At 38.2% G+C, this 18,120-nt stretch overlaps 2 long non-coding RNA genes across 2 annotated transcripts in view; both read right to left on the reverse strand.

Moving 5' to 3' along the window:
- LOC119256747 (uncharacterized) overlaps nt 1–2,203 on the reverse strand; it is a 34,583-nt gene extending 32,380 nt beyond the window's left edge. Inside the window, exon 1 of the long non-coding RNA XR_005127869.2 lies at nt 2,184–2,203. This is a non-coding gene — a long non-coding RNA (uncharacterized LOC119256747). The remainder of the gene's footprint in view (nt 1–2,183) is intronic.
- Nucleotides 2,204–2,871: 668 nt separating this feature from the next.
- On the reverse strand, nt 2,872–16,991 carry LOC119256749 (uncharacterized). Its single transcript, XR_005127871.2, has 3 exons — nt 16,891–16,991; nt 3,939–4,065; nt 2,872–3,029 (listed from the first exon to the last, which is right to left on the reverse strand). It is a non-coding gene; the product is annotated as an uncharacterized LOC119256749 (long non-coding RNA).
- Between the last annotated feature and the right edge of the window lie 1,129 nt (nt 16,992–18,120).

The raw sequence follows: 18,120 nt of genomic DNA on the forward strand, positions 1-18,120 counted from the left end.
CACACATACCCCCCACCGAGAGAAAGAAATGATTGGCAAGAAAATGATTAAACCTTAACCTTATGTGTGATTATTGTTATCTTTTTTATATTTCTGTTCTCTCATTTGTTATGAGAAAATATTTTCATAGTGATAAAAATCAATAGACTTATAATGAATATATCTTAAAGATAAAAGTACATGAAAACAGTAGCTGGTTGACAACTTGATGGAAAATCAAAGCAGGACTAGTGGAAAAGGGTGAGAAAAGATCGTTAAACTGAGGAAATCAAGAAAATGATGATAAAAGGTTTTAACACATGATAAAAATAAAAATAACAGCTGAATAAGAAAATCAAAGGAAAAATCAAAGAATATCGTCTAGATGCAGGAAACTAAATACATGATTGAAAGAAGGCTGTTACCATTTTTCAAACAAAATTAATGATCTTAAATGAAGACTAAGTGTTAGTTTGATAGAAGTTTCATATTTCAAGTCTAAAAGATTTTGGAAATAGTCAAATAAGGGGCCTCCCCAGTGGCACAGCAGGTTGATTGAGTGCCACACTGTGAAGCTGTCCGCAGCCTCTGCAGTATAGGCTGGCTGGCCAGGGAAACCCACATGGTGCAGCAGACCTCACCTGTCTTGCCTGCTGCTCCCCTCAACAGTGTCTTCAGTCCGTCTGCCTGTTCTACTCTACGTTCCGTCTCTGGTGAATTCTCTCATCCTCCCACACCTTTGACTGTCCCCCAATTCTTGTAAAAATAAATAAATCTTTAAAAAAAATAGTCAAATAAAAAAATAAAACTTGTCAAGTTAAATAAACATGTGAACATGTGTAAATTGCACATTGTTTTCTACCTTTGAATAATCACAAAATGCATTTTTTTTGTTTCATATTGTCTTTGAGTTTTGCATTTAATCCTTTAAACTTTCTTATTCCATTGAGATAATTCACTTTTCTAATCAAGGAAACAGGTAAATACAAATATTTAGTTTCCCAGGGAGCTAATTTTTTAGGCCCATTTGTTAAATAATCTATTCCCTGTAGTTTGTGGATGCATTTTTTATCAAGTAGTAAATGCAAACATATCTCACTGTCTGTTTCTGGGCTATTTGTCTGCCTCATTGATCTCTGAATCTTTTAAAAGTAGATTATCACTAATTGATGTAAAGGCTGGTGGTTTCATCAAGTTTGTGGTTACTTATCTTGAATATACTTCATATTCCACTGATTTCTTAGTGAAAACACTTCCATAAAGTACTTCTCCCAAGTCAATACAGAATGAAGGTTGAGGAGAAAATATATTAATAAAGAGGAGAGTCATCAATTTTACTTTTTTGAAGAACTGTGGCAGACCCACTCAGGTATTACCTTGGATCTATCCATTTACTAATTTTAAAATCAACTGTGACACAAAAGCAGTTCTGGCTTACAACATAGAAGGCATTATTCAGTGGGTGAGGGCTTTTATAGATTAAGATTTAATTAGGAAGTCTTTCCCTGAAAAATCTATCAGGCTCAAAGGAGAAGCTTGGAACCTTATTCAGAAAGTGTAGATTCTAGCACTTTCTGCAACTAAATATGTAGCTTTGAACAAAGGATTTAATTCTTGTTTCCTCATGGTTAAAATAAAGATTTGTGATATGAACTAGATGATATTTTAGAACAAAAAATTCTGAATTGTGGAAGTATCAGATTCAACTGTCAACTGCTATAAAGAAAGATCACCCTCTACCTTATACCTTAACACCATTTCTACTTCTATGACAGATAAAACTGGTTTGTATACTAGGCATTTTGATAAATTTAGCCATTCAGGGCCTCCCCGGTGGCGCAGCGGTTGAGCGCTGGGTTGCGAGGCTGCCCGCGGCCTCTGCAGCGCCGGTTCGATCCCCGGCTGCTCCCTGGCCACCAGAGGAGGGTCCCACATGGCGCGCAGACCTCTCCTGCCGCCCGCTGCTCCCCTCAGCAGTGTACTTTGGTCCTTCTGCCTGCTCTGCGCCCCACTCTGGCTCTGGTGAATTCTCTCACCCTCCCACACTTCTGACTGTACCCAGTGCTTGTATAAATAAACAAACAAAACAAAACAAAAATTTCTCCTTAAAAAAAAAAATAGTTTAAAAAAAATTAGCCATTCAATAGCCATTCAATAGTCATTTAGTAGAAACAGGAAAAATGATTTATTTTTAGTTAACTTACTGTGTACTTATGGATTCAAGTTCAGAAATGAATGCAATGCCAAAGTTCTGTAAAACTTGAGCAAAATATTTCCTACCTCTATGTATTTTCTTCTTTTTCCTTGGGATTCTTTTCTTGTTTTTCAAACTGCACCAATTTCAGGAAGCAAATTAAAGATTTTAAGTTTAGCTGTGAAAATTATTACTTGTTTCTAATAAATAAAATCAATCTGTTTCAGAATTTCAACACACTTCATGTGCAAGTGAGAAATTTTAGAGCAAAGATAGGTATTTGCTAGCAAAATGAGCTTTGAAAATTTCTAATCACATTGACTTCTGTAACAGTGCACCCAATATTGTATAGATTAATTGGATTTTAAAAGAATAAATTGTGACTTTTTAATATATTGAGCTTTTTCATGACATTCAGAGGAATCAATTTCTAAAGAGTTTCTGTTCAATTCAGAAAACAAATCCTATATATCATTGTTTAAAGGGAGAAAAAATTATAGCACAAGAGGATAGAATTATGAAACACGTACTCCCGAAATAGTGTTGAAACTTTTCTTCCAAGAATCTACAACCCAATAAATAAGGAGAGGTCTTTGTAATACTCTCCAAGTTTGGATAGATTCCATCTTCAACCTGCCCCTTCCTCCCTGCCCCCATTTACTATTTCCCTTCCCCTCACTAAACTTGCCATTAATCTCCTGAAATTTCCTTCTTCTAAACATTTTCCAGGCAGGTAATTCAGAATACCCAGTTCTTCATTCACCAAACATTTCTGGGTGGTCAGGACCAACCACTGTGGCCTGGGGTTCCACCCAGACCAGGCTGGTGAGTTTCAGTATTATCCTCAGGATCAGCTCTGGGAAAACACATTCAGAGGTCTCTGTGTGAAAAGTTTACACGCTGAAATGCCAAATCCTAAACACGAAAATGCCAAACAAACTAGTGAATAATAAATTATGAGTTCTGGCCCAATTTGAATTATCCAGAACTCAGGGAAAAAGAATTGTCTGTAGTCTTTTGGGGTTCCAGAGAATCTGGATAAAATGTCATCCCCCTAAAGTTAGATATGGTTATTGAAATGATAGAGATAAAGATAGAGATATAACAGCATAGAAATGCTTGCAGTTTCTTAAGTTTTATAGGCTACCCTGAATGGTTTGCTTTCCAGGATGATCAATTGAACCAAAAAATAATTAGCGAACACCTACTATCTATCTCTTCTAGAACTTGACTCTTAAGGAGACCTTAAGAACTTTAAAGTACAACAGGTAGAAATGAGACCATATAGTAGAATAGTTAAGCCGCCTAGCTCATTACATTACACAGAGACAGCTGCATATCCCACCTTGTGACCCACTCATTTTAAAAAACTGGGAAAGTTCTTATACCTCTTGGACAGTCAGTTTTATCATTTGCGACATTGCAATAATAACAGAATCTCATAAGTTAGCTGGGAAGATTCAACACAATGCTGACTGTAGAATCACTTAACCAGGACACAAGACTGCAGATGTTATCAATAGTGTTGAGTTATATGCATCTCTACTTGGAAGGTAAGTGGATGTCCATATATCACTTGTAGTGCATATAAGGTTTGGGCATCTGGTAAGGTATTATTTGGGGAGACACACTTGGAAATCTGAGCTCAAATGCAAATTAGTAGAGCAATGATGCCCTAAAACCAAAGTAGTCATAAAACTGATGTAGCTTCTCATTTGCTATGAAGTGACAGAAACTGCATTCTCAAAACCTCTGTCTTACTCACATCCGGCAGTCTTCCTGTACTCTTCAGTCTGTATATCTCTCATGCAAACTCAGAAGTCCCTTTCTGAATAATAAATTGAAGGAGGAGCAGTGAATTCAATTAACACTAGGGGGTGCTCTGGTTTATCCTGTGAGAGAAAAGCAAAGATGAGTCAGTCTTGTAAATTGAGAAGAGGAAAGGTATTGGTGGATGAGCTAAATGGTCAGACCTTTGGGATAATTCACTATTGTGGTTAAATTTGGAATCCATTTTATTCTCATCTCTTTGGCTTTCAAAAGTGAGTCATAGTAGAGGGCATCAACATAGGCCATTTCTAACTACTAATGTCATGGGACCTATGATTTGGACCGTATAGACTTTTTTAAACTCCTTTAGTTTTAAAGGTCATTTCCAAGTGATTTACAGTCAAGAACCATTGCAGCTACACAATCAAAATGGAGGAGAGTTTTGCAAAATCTTGACTCTTCAAATGACTTTAAATAATTCAGTTCTTCATTCTCTCCCTTAATGCGACTTAACCTTCAATTAACTATTCATGAAAATTGGTAAGATCTCAACGGCTCCATTTTTATTCACTCATTCAGTTAGTATGTATTGAGCTTGGACAGCATGCAAGACACTTTGAGTAAGGAAATTCACAAACATCAGTCCTTGGCCCTCACATAATAAATCACATGACATTGTCTCTGCTCCAAGTTTCCCTGTTGGCAGAAAGAGATGGGACAATGGACTTCCAAAGAGACAGATATGAGAAATTGAATATACACATGGACAAAGACCAAACCATCTGTAAAAAATAACTCTGATCTACAACCTGTAGCAGCCTTCCCAGGAAAACAAGCCCATGATCTACTCTATACACCCCAGAAGACAAAGTGCAGTTAAGTCAGACTGCTAGAAAGTCAAACTACTCTCTCTACTACTAGTTCAGGAAGGTAAACTATAACTTCTGTAATAATCAGCTCCAAGTGATGAGGACTTGATATAGTTTCTATTGGTAACCTTTGTATTGAAATAACATTGGTTTACAACCATGCATTTTATTTAGAATAGAATCATACCTCTTTATATGTATAGCTGACAGCTTCCTTAAGTTTTGTCCCTGCTTTCAAATTAATCCCAACCAGAGAGTCAAATACACACCCCTAAACAATCTTCCAGGGTGCCCTACTACTAGTTAGCCTGCCTCCAGTTTCTTCACCCACCGCCAATCAGAGTACACTTTCTCTTTAATCCATATAAAGTTTTACTGCTCCTTTGCTGTTTTTAAGTCTCTGACAGAACACAAAAGATAGTGGCTGGCTTCCTTGTTAGAGCAAGCTCTGAATGAATAGCCTTTGGTCCTCTCTGGGCTAATCTTCATTTATTTCCACATGTATAATGTGACAGGTTTGGAGAAGTGCTGTTGAGAAAAACAAACTGGAGTCAAGGGATAGGAGGATCTGTGGGGAAGAGGGTTTGTTATTTATTTTTTTTAATGCAAAGTTAATGTTTCCTATTAAAATCAGTTTATCCTTCTTGATTTAGAATCTAATTTTGTAACATTATAACATTATGAAAGTTTCCTGTGTGCACTGATGAGAATCAACATACTATTTTGTGTGGTCAGTTGAGACTTTTAGAACTAATGGAAGTGGGGATGCCATGTAGACAGGCAAGGAGAAGCACCCCCTTAAGAGGGAAGATCCAGAGAAAACTTGAAGAGGGGGTTGGCATATACAGTTTGAGTAACTGCCACCTCACCTGCTATTGGGCAACCCAGGTAAGGGAGACAGTGGCGGGATGTGAGTTCAGGGAGAGATACACGCACTGCCAGCCTCTCACTTGACATGTAAAGATGCCTTGGGAGTGTTTGATGGAGGGACCCATGATCAGATTTTCTTTTCTTTCTTTCTTTCTTTTTTTTTTTTTTTTTTGTGGGACCCTCGCCAGCGGTCGGGGATCGAACCAGCACTGCAGAGGCTGTGGGCAGCCTCACAGCGCAGCACTCAACCGCTGCACCACCAGGGGAGGCCCCAGACTTTCTTTTCTAAACCTCACCCTGGCTGCTGTGTTGAAGTAGATGCGGAGGGCCAGATTATAACAACAAAAGATGAAAGTACTTTAGATTAAGGCAACAGTGGTAGAGGTGGTGAAAAGTAACTTCTTTCTAGATGTGTTTGGAAGGTAAAGGTGATGGATGTGTTGATAAATGGACTCTGAATGGTGAAATCAAAAGAGGACATGAGGACAAAACCAAGGTTGTTGGGTACAGGAATTTTAAAAGAGAGCATTCCACCGAGAATGGGAAAAGCCATCTGGGATGGTTGTTTGTAGCAACTGGCAATTGGTTCTAGTCAAGCTAAATTTGAGATGCCTATAAGATTTTCAAAGGAGATTATGGAGAGCTCCAGCCTGGGCATAAAAACGTGGGGGCTGTTACCATGTATTAAGAGTCAAAACCATTCATCTGGTCACCCAAATAACACAATGTTTAGAGGTTGGGGAAATGAGTCACAAATTAGCGATGAGAATGAGAAAAAAAATCAGCAAAGTCACATAAAAAGAGCTAATGGAGAGCATGGCACTTGGACACTAAATGAAGAAAACTCTGCAAGACTTTGTCAACTGGGACACATCTTCAGATCCCTTAAGTGAGATGAGAACTAAGAATTGTTGATGGCATTTAACAATGTGGAAACTATCAGTAATTTCTAAAACACTTTTTATAGCAGCTGTGAAGAATTAAATCTGCTTAAGGATAATACAAAAGAGAATGGAGAATGCATTAAGATGGCAAGAGGAGGCAACTCTGTCAATTTAATTTTTTTTAAATATTTTATTTATTTATGCATATGAGAGCTGGGGTACAGGCCAGAGGTGTGGGGGGTGAGAGGATTCACCAGAGACAGAGTGGGGAACAGAACAGGCAGACTGACTGAATTACACTGCTGAGGGGAGCAGCGGGTGAATAGGAGAGGTCTGTTGCACCAAGTGGGTTGCTCCCTGGCTGGCCGGGTATTTAACTCATGCTGCAAGAGGCTGCGGATTGCTTCATAGGGTGGTGCTTAACCCCTTGCGCCACCAGGGAGGCCCCTGTCAATTTTAAATTTAATAAAGAGGTGAGAAGTAGCAGTTGGAAGAGGATGTGAAGACAAGAGAAAACTTCTGTTTTCTCTCTTAATGTCTGGCTGTGTTGCAATCAGTTTAAATGTTCATGGTAGGCAGAATATTAGTCCACCTAAAATGTCCATGCCTTAATCCCCTAACCCTATGAATTTATGAATTTGTTACTTTATATGACAATAAGAATTTTTCCATTTTCCAGTTTGATTAGGATCTTGAATGAGGGAAATTAGCCTAGATTATCCAGGTGAGTTCAATGTAATGATTACTCAGGAAGAGCCAATGTATTCTAAGAGTGTGTATAAGAGAAAGAGATGAGGCAGCAGGTAAAAGAGAGGGAAGGTAGGAGAGAGGGAGAGAGAGACATTTGAGGATGCTTTCTTGCTGTACTTAAAGATTCAGTTAGATGCTGGAAAGTGGAAAAATACAAAGAAATGGATTGTCCCCTAATATCTCCAGAAAGCATATAGCCCTACAAATCCATTTTAAACATCTGACCCCCAGAACTATAATAAATTTGTATTATTCTATAAATTTATAACAATTTGTAATAGCCACAATAGAAAACTTATACAACTACCGTTGGGAATGATACAGCCAACAGAGGAAAGGATGATGCAGGAATGAGATGGCCAGCATCTGGGGTGATGTCTATCAACCTATATCAAGATATCAACTACATCTGATGCACCATGGGATGACACAGGTAGGATTCATTTATAGGAACAGGGATAGAGTAAAATTCAGTTGCAATCAGTTGATGGCTTGATTGGCTGAAGAACATCCTCAATTTCTTCAGTCAAGTAAAAATCAATGCCATCAGCTAAAATTAGAGAAGTGGTGAGGGGCACTGAGGAAAAGCATGCAATAGTCCTTTAGGAATGTGGGCAGGTAATAGATGGGGGAGAGTAATGTGATTGCAGGGCAGAAATAAGGACCCACTTGAGGATTTTTCTTCAGTCACATTTAACCTCTGGGTTGACTATAGATTTTGATTTAATCAAAACTATGGTTTTTGCAAAAGGAATGAAGCTGAAAAAATTGGAATTAGAAATTGAAGGTTTGTGTAAGAGAATCTATGGTGCTTGGTGGGGGGAGGTGAAGATATGATAAAAGTCAGGGACTTGAAAGTTTATTGAGCCAATGAATGGAAGATTTCAGTGGGGGCAAAGAGTTACTGGAAATAGTGTAAGGGGTGGTGAAGGTCAGAGACTGAGATGCTTGAGAATGTTATAAAGGGGTGGGGTACAGTTAATAGCCCATCATTCTCTGAGGCTGCATCTCAGCATCACCTAAATTACAGCAGCATTTCTGGGGATGGAGTCCAGCCATTGGCATTTTCTTACATTTCTCCTATGTGGTTTTATTATGCAGGTAACATTAAGTGCCATGACAGTGGGTGGCTGAGTTGCAGAGAAAAGCAGGACCACTGAGACCACAGAATATAATATGTATATTGAAAAGATGAGCGAGATAAAGTATGAGCTGGAATTGACCTCTTTGAAGGAAAAGCAATCAGGAAATTTCAGGGCTTTTTTTGATTGAGTTAGCAAAACTTTCATCATTATCATTAATTAGGCTTTGTCCCTCTTAGTACAAGGACAATTGGATGTATTATTTTTCTAAGGAATCTTGGGCAGGAGTTGCTTGGCTGTTGTGAGACAATGGTGAAATAGATGAGTTTCTCTCCACCCCCTCTCCAATTACTAGTTGAAGATGTTTGTAGAATTCTAATTTAAAATATATGACAAATATACACATCTGGACTCCAAGTTCAGTGCAACAGCTGTTTTGCTTAAAGACATAGAGATAAACCCAAAAATCAAACCCCAGGTATTGCTGGAGCCATAGTCACCGAGAAAAACGTAACTTATGGGTATATTTCTCTTAGAGTCACTGTTACTTACATGCCCCTGGTGGCACAAGGGATTAAGTCGCAGCACTGTGAAGTTATCTGCAGCCACTGCAGCAGGAGTTCGATCGCCAGCCAGGGAGCTGACCCACATGGCACAGCAGCAGACCTCTCCTGTCTCGCCTGGTGCTACCCTCGCCTGGTTTCAGTCAGTCTGCCTGTTCAGCTCCCCACTTCATCTCTGGTGAATCCTCTTAAACCTCCCATACCTCTGGCATGTACCCCAGCTCTTGTATTCATTAAAAAAAAAAAAAAAAAAAAAAGACAACATGGTCTTGACCGGAATTGTTTTCACCTAGATCTTATCTATTTTTTTTTTTTGTCTGATTGTGATGAGTCACAGTTGGAGCAGGGATCATTTGGGAGGAAATGGATCCTGAGAACCAGCAATGAGAAATTACAAAGACATGGGTCTGTACAAAGATGGCTTTGTGGCTGCTTCATGATGAAGGAAAGCAGCACATGTTTATCCTTACCCCATGGGGATGGTCATAAATTTTTGAAAATCTCAAAAGACCATTTTATTTTTATTTTTATTTTTTAAAAGATTTATTTATTTATACACACAAGAGCTGGGGTACAGGCCAGAGATGTGGGGGGGGGGTGAGAGGATTCTCCAGAGACAGAGTGGGGAACAGAACAGGCAGACTGATGAAATACACTGCTGAGGGGAGCAGTGGGCAAGCCAAGAGAGGTCTGCCTCGCCATGTGGGTTGCTCCCTGGCCGGCCGGGGATCGAATTCATGCTGCGAGGCTGCAGATTGCGTCATAGTGCAGTGCTTAACCCCTTGTGCCACCAGGGAGGCCCACAAGAGACCATTTTAGAAGAAATTTTTAAAAATTATATTTGTTTTCTTTTTTCCTGCTTAATTTTATTAGCAAATGTTTTGCCAAGATTTAGCCTATCATCGTAAAAAATGAAACCTTCACCCTTTTATGTTAGGAAGATCAATTATGATAGAGATCATTATGTATACAAAATTTAAACTTATTAAATAATGTTTAAGACCTTTTTTTTGGTAGTTTTGTAAAGCTCCAAAGACTTCGAATCTCCAATTTGTTTTCATGCTGAACTCATTTATTTGCAGTCAAAAATCATTTCATAATCTGGCTTCCAAACTCATATTTGACATGCTCCAGCAAGCACTGTGTTTTCAAGTTTGCTTTTTTTTAAATTCTGTTTAATAGCTATACATTTCATTAGAAGAAAAAAGTAAAGTGTAAAACTAGCCCAAATCCATGGGTTATGCATTTGAGTAACTGCATAAACAATCAACAGTTCTATATTTATGCACACACACATTTAACAGAGAATTCATTTTAAAGTGTAATGTGGCTCAATGAAATTTTTCATACACACCAAACTTACAAGTGCTTGAAAACCTGAATAGCTTCTTGTGTAACACTTGACATCATTTGGGCAAGAGCTGTGATTAATACAAAAAATATCCCCAGTGTTTACATATTTCTCCCCAAATCACTGATCAGTAAATATCCAGTCAGCTAAGAACTGCATGTTTTTTGAGGGCTGGTGACTTTTGGATATTCGTTAGAAAATGGTTTACTCTAGAGGTCACTGCTTGATTGAATTTTGAAGTCTTTTCCACTCAGTGGAATGAAGGTTTGGCATTTTATTCCCTAAGCCATGAAGCACACACATTAACATGACATAAAAAGCATCAAAAATGTTTTACTTATCAAGAGAGCCACATCTAAAATATTAAGGTGAGACCTTTAGTGATCAATAATCATCTTAGGCTTTATGTGCCTTTTTCCTAAACAGACTTGTATATTTCTCTACTAATTATATGAAAAAATGCAGCTGACATATGTGGCTGTATCTGATTTTCAGGCATAAAGCAGACTTGCCTGGGGGAATAATGTCCACCTGTTGCTTTAAAAGAATAAAAGTTGAAATGCCTTAGTGTAGATTCTACTTTCTCTGACAGTTGACAAAACCTTTCCTGAAATGCGGATGTAATTTTTATGACTGATAAATTAAGGCATAATCTTTTGGAAACATTATTTAACACACTTTACATAACAGTAAAGGAATTTTTTTTAACGATTTATTTATTTATTTATACAAGCACTGGGTACAGTCAGAAGCGCGGGAGGGTGAGAGAATTCACCAGAGCCAGAGCGGGGAGCAGAGCAGGCAGAAGGACCGAAGTACACTGCTGAGGGGAGCAGCGGGCGGCAGGAGAGGTCTGCGCGCCATGTGGGACCCTCCTCCGGTGGCCGGGGAGCAGCCGGGGATCGAACCGGCGCTGCAGAGGCTGCGGGCAGCTTCGCAAGCCAGCGCTCAACTGCTGCTGTGCCACCGGGGAGGCCCAGTAAAGGAAATTTTTGAGGTGCAGTTCACATCTCCATTTGTGCACATGCTTCACTCACATTCCACCTGGTTCCTGTGCAAAGGGCCTATCTCCTTCCTTCCCTGCCCTTCCTCCCTGCCCATCGTTCCTTCCCTCTGGCAGCTAGGATATTTTTCGGGGAGTCTAAGAACTATTTTTGTTTTGCTTTGCCAGGTTTCCATGGTTATTTCTTTTCACATATACATGAAACCATCCAGGATCTGCCCTTCACTTTCAGACTTATTTCACTTAGCAACATCCATTATTCCCCAAAAAGCACAATTCCATCTTTTCAAATAGCTGAGTAGCTATTAAAAATTTATCCCATTGAGTATATTTTAAAGTCATCCATTGTTGGGCACTTAGGTTGGTTCCATGACTTGATTATTGTGGATAATGTTGCTATGAGCATAGGAAGGACTTAATCATTTCACATTAGAGTTTTCATATTCTTTGTGTAAATACTTAGCAGTGGTGTTTCTGGACCATTTGGTATTTCCACTTTTATTTGCTAAGATACCACCAGATCATTTTCCATAAACACTGCATCAAATTACTTTCCTACCAACAGTGGATAAGTGTTCTTTTTTCTCTGCATTCTTGTGAATAATTTTTTGTTTCTATCCTTTTTATATACGCCAGTCTCATAGGAATGAGATATCTCATTGTAACACATTAGATTTGTATTGAAACCACCAATCACACTTGATATTAGCATCAGTTTCAAAATAAAATTAGGGACTCCCTGGTGGTGCAAGGGGTTAAGACACAACCTATGAAGCTATCACCAGCCACTGCAGCACCACCTCAATCCCCAGCCTGGGAGCTGACCCACATGGCACAGCAAACCTCTCCTGACTCACCCGCTGCTCCCCTCAGCAGTGTACTTCAGTCAATCTGCCTGTTCTGTTCCCTGCTCTGTCTCTGGTAAATCCCCTCACCCCACCCCACCCCACCTCCCGGCATCTCAGGCCTGTACCCCAGCTTATGCATAAATAATCTTTAAAAAATAATTTGGTTAAATAATTTGGAGAATAAATGGAGAAAAATAATAGCTAATTAAGTCGGAACGGTGGTTTCAATACATAATGTAGGCCTAGGACCATAAGAATCAAGTGAAGATTCTTCTTTAAGATAACACCGGTAGCATCATTAGCTTGGCATCAAGAGAGTCACATTAGCAGAGCTGTCAATGCCAAATTATCCAGCAAGGATAGGAAGTTCAATTTCTTCCTTTCTTTCTTCTCCACTTGATTTAGATGCTCCAATAAAAGGCAACAGCACTCAATTCCTTGAAAACACTGATGAGTCCAGATACCTATAGTCTTGCCAGAACTGCCTCTTCTCCTGGAATTTATTGAGTCATTAAAGAATGGCATCTGCCCATTATTTACCAGGTGTTCTTATATTGCTAGAGATGCAGCCATAGCTGGAGCTTCCTGCTTTGCAGGAGGCAGAGAACATACAAGGTGACCCTGAAAATGGAAATACCCAGCATGCTTTGCAAGTGCATATAAGGAGCATCTCACTTAAACTTTAGCGTGGGGAGGCAGAGAAAGCATGTGAGCAGAGGTCACACATGGGTTTGTTTGCCTGGCAAAATAAAAATTTCCACAACTGACCCAAGTTTCATCCTTTATAAAAAATATATCTACCCCCATTTATCTGGCAGAAGTCTTGCCTGGCTGTGCCATGGATGGGCCTTGTAATTATTGTTTCTCACTCCATAGTATTTTGTAGCATGCAGTCTTTGTGAAAGTTACATTTGTTACATTTGCTTTTATTGGTACTGTGCCACAGTACCAGAGTGGACTGGTCTTCAATTTGTATTCTCAGCCTGGAATGCCATGTCCCAAGCAGAACGCATTTAGCTAGCCCCTGAATCTCTAGTGACTGAAATGGCCCAGCCTGCCTTCAGAAGACTAGACTGATGAGAATTCTAGTTCAATCTCTCTCCTTAGTCATTTCTCTTTGAGAATCTTAACCTTTTTCTTGAAAGTCTCCTCTGAATCCAGGCTTGTTGTCCAAGCCTTGGCACCTGCCATATTCAATGCAATTTTGGCCAAGAGAGAAATTCACAGTGTTGTCTTTTGTTCATCTTCCAAGAACTGCTGCTTAGTTCTTATTCTCAAAATAATGCCCTTATTTTCTTGAAAACTTCCAATGCACTTCTTTCAGACACTTTAGATTTTTTTAATGGGGAAATTATAGAACATGAGTCTCAATATCAATAGAAAATACTAACAACTGAAGTGCTGAATTGGAATCTCATGCTCCATAGTACAGGGAGAGTTCCTAATTGAAATGAAATGACCATTACTTAAATTGAGCAGCATGGAAACATATTTCTCAGTATTTATGATTCATCATAAGACTTGTGACATCAATAAATGGCTTAAAAAACATAATCAGCCCCAATTTAGTATTAAAAAAACTCAGTTTTTCTTAAGGCTGTCTAGTATTTATCTGATCTCATTCCTTTACTATATGATTCTTACTAAAACGTGCAAAAGTAAAATTCTTAAAAAGTTAAAAATAGGACTCTTGTGGCAATATAGAATAAACATGTTTCAAGGATGTATTTAACTCATTAGTGAGAGGGTCACCTGGCTAAGACTCAGTGTCAGATTATTTGAGGAAAGTCAAACTGAAACACATTTAGTAAGTTAAAAACAGACCTCTTTAGTGTCCTCAGAGCAACAAGAATCATACATTTATCTATTAGACCCATAAATTATTTAAATCTGTAGAAGTAAATCTGGAAGCTAGCATGTCACTTTACCAAAGTTCAAACCAAGCAAACGCCAAATAATATAAAGGTACAGTCCTCCAAGAAATGAGAGAATTCCTGGTGTTATAGGGCAACCCCAATATGAAATGGGTTGCCTGACTGTGGGGCCTCATCTGCATGCTTAAAAGGGACTCATAATGAGACTCAAATGCAGGCTCACACAAAAAGGTAATAAAGGGTTTATTTACATAAAGGGGAAAGGAAGAAATTAATAATTCAGGAAGAAAGAGAGATAAATTGGTGAATGTGTCCTACCAGTTCTGCTGAACTGGGACTCCAATAGCATGCTGAAAGCAATCAAAAAAAGAACAACCACCCCCCCTCCAAGGCCCAAATGTCTGGTTATATATAAAACCTGGCTGCTTAACTCCACCCTCAGTTCCCAGCAACCCTCCCTTCGGTGGTGATGACCTTATGAGATTTGTAGTCCTTGGTGTCTCGGATCTCTTTGTTCTGGGGTGGGGGTGGGGCCCATAAAGCCTATTTGTGGGGTTTGTTCAGGATATCCTCTCCCTCAACACTGCTTGAATCTTGTAAGCAATGGTTGTGTGTGATATTCAAAGGCTATCCTGTCATTATTTTGCCTTACTGGCTAGAATTGGACCTGTTTTCTTTTCTTTAATAACATAAGATGTAGAGAGCTGGGACTTGATTATTCCTGGCCACTCTACTTCTATATCCAGTGCATAGGAGAGTGACTGACACATGTAGGTGCTTGAAAAATAGGATGAAACAATAAAACAATGGCACATCCTATTGCCTATGCAACTTTTCATATAATAGCCTAAAACAGGAATCACCACTCCACTGAGCATGAAAACTTCTTCAATATAAAATATTTGGTAATGCCCTATGGAATATTCTGAAATGAAAGTCAAATATCATATAAAATAATCCTTTGGAAATGTCATTATCACAATCTATTTATGAAATAAAGGAAACTTTAGAGGAAATAATTTATTTAAAATCATGTGCTTTATTATGTAGTCAAGTAGAAGCATCTATAGCACAAGATGTAACAATTAGTCATATACTTGCTTTGTATATGGATTCACTGAAAATAAGACAGTTACAAGGAAGATGCATACAGATCTTAGAGTTGTGATTCAAATCCCATGACTTCCCGCCATTGCCATGGATGACATGATATTTGAAAATAATGAAAAACTCAGTTTAAAAAACAAACAAAACAAGCTTCAACTTTCCCTTGATCTGGTGGTGACTGCATTTGTTACATTTCTGATGCATTTCTGCATCAATATGCACTGGAAAAAATTACTTTGGATGGAAATATAGAAATAGAGTAGGGTTCTGTGGTCATTGTCATAAATAGGTTTTCAGCTGTTAATGGAAAGATCTCTAGGAAGTTACTTAAGATGCAGGAAGGTGCATCCTGGTGCAGGATCCATCACCTCTGGCTTGTACAGATGTCTATGGGATGTCATTGATTAAATGCCAGTGTAGTTCCCACTCCTTGTAGCTGCCAAATTCCACTCTTCCACACACACTCACACATTTTCAAAATGCTCAGGACCACTGATTAAGGCACTCCAACCCACTTTTAAAGGCCCACTTTGATCCTTGTAACTTGGTGAATACTTGCCAATAATTCTTGTGAATGTTGCTGTCATTTTTGCAATTTTTGACAGCTTTTTAACACTATGCACACAGTATACTGATTGAGAGAGTGTGCTCTGTAATCTCCTTGTCTCTATCTCAGATGCTTGTGTGCCCTTGGGCAATTCACCAAACCTCTTTGTAAAAAGTGAAACAAATCAGTACCAATCTCTATGGGAGATGAGAAAATTCATGTTAATCACAAGATTGAATATATTAGCTCTCTTACTACATACTAGCTATTTTTGCTTATTAATAATAGTCCATGCCTTAAATATGTACTACTGTACATAGATAGATCATCCTGTTTTTTTTAAATAAATAGCAAATTTCTTGAAGTCAGAGCATTTCAGCAATGGTGGGTAAACTGTTGACAACTGAAACATATTTGTTTGTTAATTATGTGTATTCAGGGTGAGTCATTGCAGAAATAAAGTATTTGTATAACAAAACCCTTGAAAATGTCAGAATTGGAACTGCAAATCATAGTACAAATATTCCCACAAAAGAATTACTAGCTCAAAGAAGATGCTCAAAAGCAAAGGACACTAAAAACATTTTTCTTGTGTTTCAGAATGCCTTTAACAAATCATCGAGTTGCTCTCTAGTCTCAACTTTCCCACCACCAAGTAAAGGTATAGCACCTGCTCCTTCCTTCTCTTTTGGGAATGTTGTTATGTTAGAAATGTGTATACAGCCTTTGTCCTGCAGGCTACAGCCCAATTATCTGCCTTCATTAAAATGTCTCAGCTGTGGGTTTTCTCTGCTAGAGGATGGTGCCTCTGTCTCCTTTTTCTTAACCACTAAACAAAACAAAATATTCATTACCATATGGTATGGTTGAGCAGGATTACATAAAGCTTCAAGTGTTCCCCCACCATCAGCTTTTATGAATACTATAAAAAAGTTCAGAAGAATACACTGCATCAGATGGCAGAAAGCCCTCTGTTTTATTTTCTCATTGTTCATGGTGAAACATTAACTTTTGAATAAACAGTGGAAGAATCTGATCCAAGAAAGGAATGGTTTTCCATCTCTGCAATTCAATTAATAATTCAATGCCAGTTGCTACCAATGTCTAATTTGTTTTTGTAAGATGATTCATAGTTGTTTAGAGCTAAAGGAGGTTTTAAATTGAATTTAACTAAATCCAACAAACTTAAGGTAGCTTACCATGTTGCAAAATGTGGCTTCAAGGCCACACTGCTTCCAGCTGAAATCTTGACCTATTAACTGGATGACTCTCCATCACAGTTGGTCATACTCAGGTTCTTTCTGAAAGATGGCGATGAAGATAAGGTCAACCTCATGCATTATTTTGAGTCTTAAGGATCATCAGTAATGTGGTGATTATATGGTTTAAGATTGTACCTATCTGTGTGTGTGTCATAGCCAGGCTCTTAGTCAAGGGTTACAGGTGGTTCTTTGTGGAGGGGCTTGTCTGGAGCAAGGCAGGATGTTAAGTAATATCCCTAGCCTCTACCCATCACAACCCAGCAGAACCTCCTACTTGTAAACCAAAATGTCACCATCTATTAACAAATTTCCCCCAGGGGGGAATTACCCCCTCTTGAGAACCACTGTTTTATATTATAATAGATTTTATGGGGAGGGTGTGGCACAATTATGAAATGACTTAGTTCCTGAAGACCAGAAGCTTGTAGTTAATGGGGAGAGAATCTTCTAAAGCATAGAACTTGAACTGAAATTCATCAGAGTTCAAATTGAGGTTCTGAACAATAGTTGACTCAAGTTGCCACCTTTTCTCCTCTGTAAATTGTAAATAAAATTAGAAGTTAGCAGATAGTTCAGGATCTTTGGCTAGTAGTCAAATAAAATGCACAAAATTAATAAATTTCTTATTTTACAATTTTAAATTATAATGGATAAAACACCTAAATCAGAATAGATGTAAATATATAAACCAGCTAGGAATAAAAATTAACACAATAAAAATAACTCAAATTCAAACTCTACAGAATAATTACTAGGAATATAAATAAGGAAACTAATATAGGCATCAAGATTTTGTAAAACTGTTCAGAGTTTTCAAAAATTTCATATCTTCTGTGAGAATCAAATATGTCTTTTTCCATTCCTAACAAAACTGATTCAAAATTCATCAAATATTATTCTCAAAGTGTTTAAAAATGTATAAATGTTTTAAAATTTTACGTTAACTTACAACAACTAAAATATTAGGTCATTAATGTGAATGTAAATATAGAGAAAAGAGAAATCTAGCCCAAGAGCAAAAGCTGTCAAAAGAGTATGACAGATCTCTGCTAAGTTAAATTGTATAGCTTCATGAAGCAGAACAGAAAACACAGACACAACCAAGAATGTATGTGCTTAATAAATTAAATATACTCCTCTCAAGTTGCTGAACCCATATTATATTCC

The sequence above is a fragment of the Talpa occidentalis genome, unplaced genomic scaffold (assembly GCF_014898055.3).
Source record: "Talpa occidentalis isolate TD23 unplaced genomic scaffold, MPIMG_talOcc4v2.1 talOcc4.4, whole genome shotgun sequence".
In the NCBI taxonomy this organism is placed as follows: Eukaryota; Metazoa; Chordata; class Mammalia; order Eulipotyphla; family Talpidae; genus Talpa; species Talpa occidentalis.